Below are 268 nucleotides of genomic sequence, written 5' to 3' on the forward strand. Positions count from 1 at the left end.
TGTGGAATTTGAACCACAGTGGGGTGGCACAGAAGTGAAAACACTGCCTTGGCTAAGGCCTGGTAGCCCTGCTGTGTCCTTATTGATCAAACAGGGGGAAGCAACGGCAGCAATGACAAGAGGGAGAAAAAGCAACTAGAGATCAGGTTGCCCCACCCTTACTAAATCTAAATCCCTGACCTAAATCACTGCACGGGAAGCAATCCGTCCTACAGACCGTCTGTTCTGCTCGGGGCTTCAGCCACGGCCGCACCTCTATTTTACCCCC

This window comes from Pygoscelis adeliae, unplaced genomic scaffold (assembly GCF_000699105.1).
Source record: "Pygoscelis adeliae isolate BGI_AS28 unplaced genomic scaffold, ASM69910v1 Scaffold186, whole genome shotgun sequence".
In the NCBI taxonomy this organism is placed as follows: domain Eukaryota; kingdom Metazoa; phylum Chordata; class Aves; order Sphenisciformes; family Spheniscidae; genus Pygoscelis; species Pygoscelis adeliae.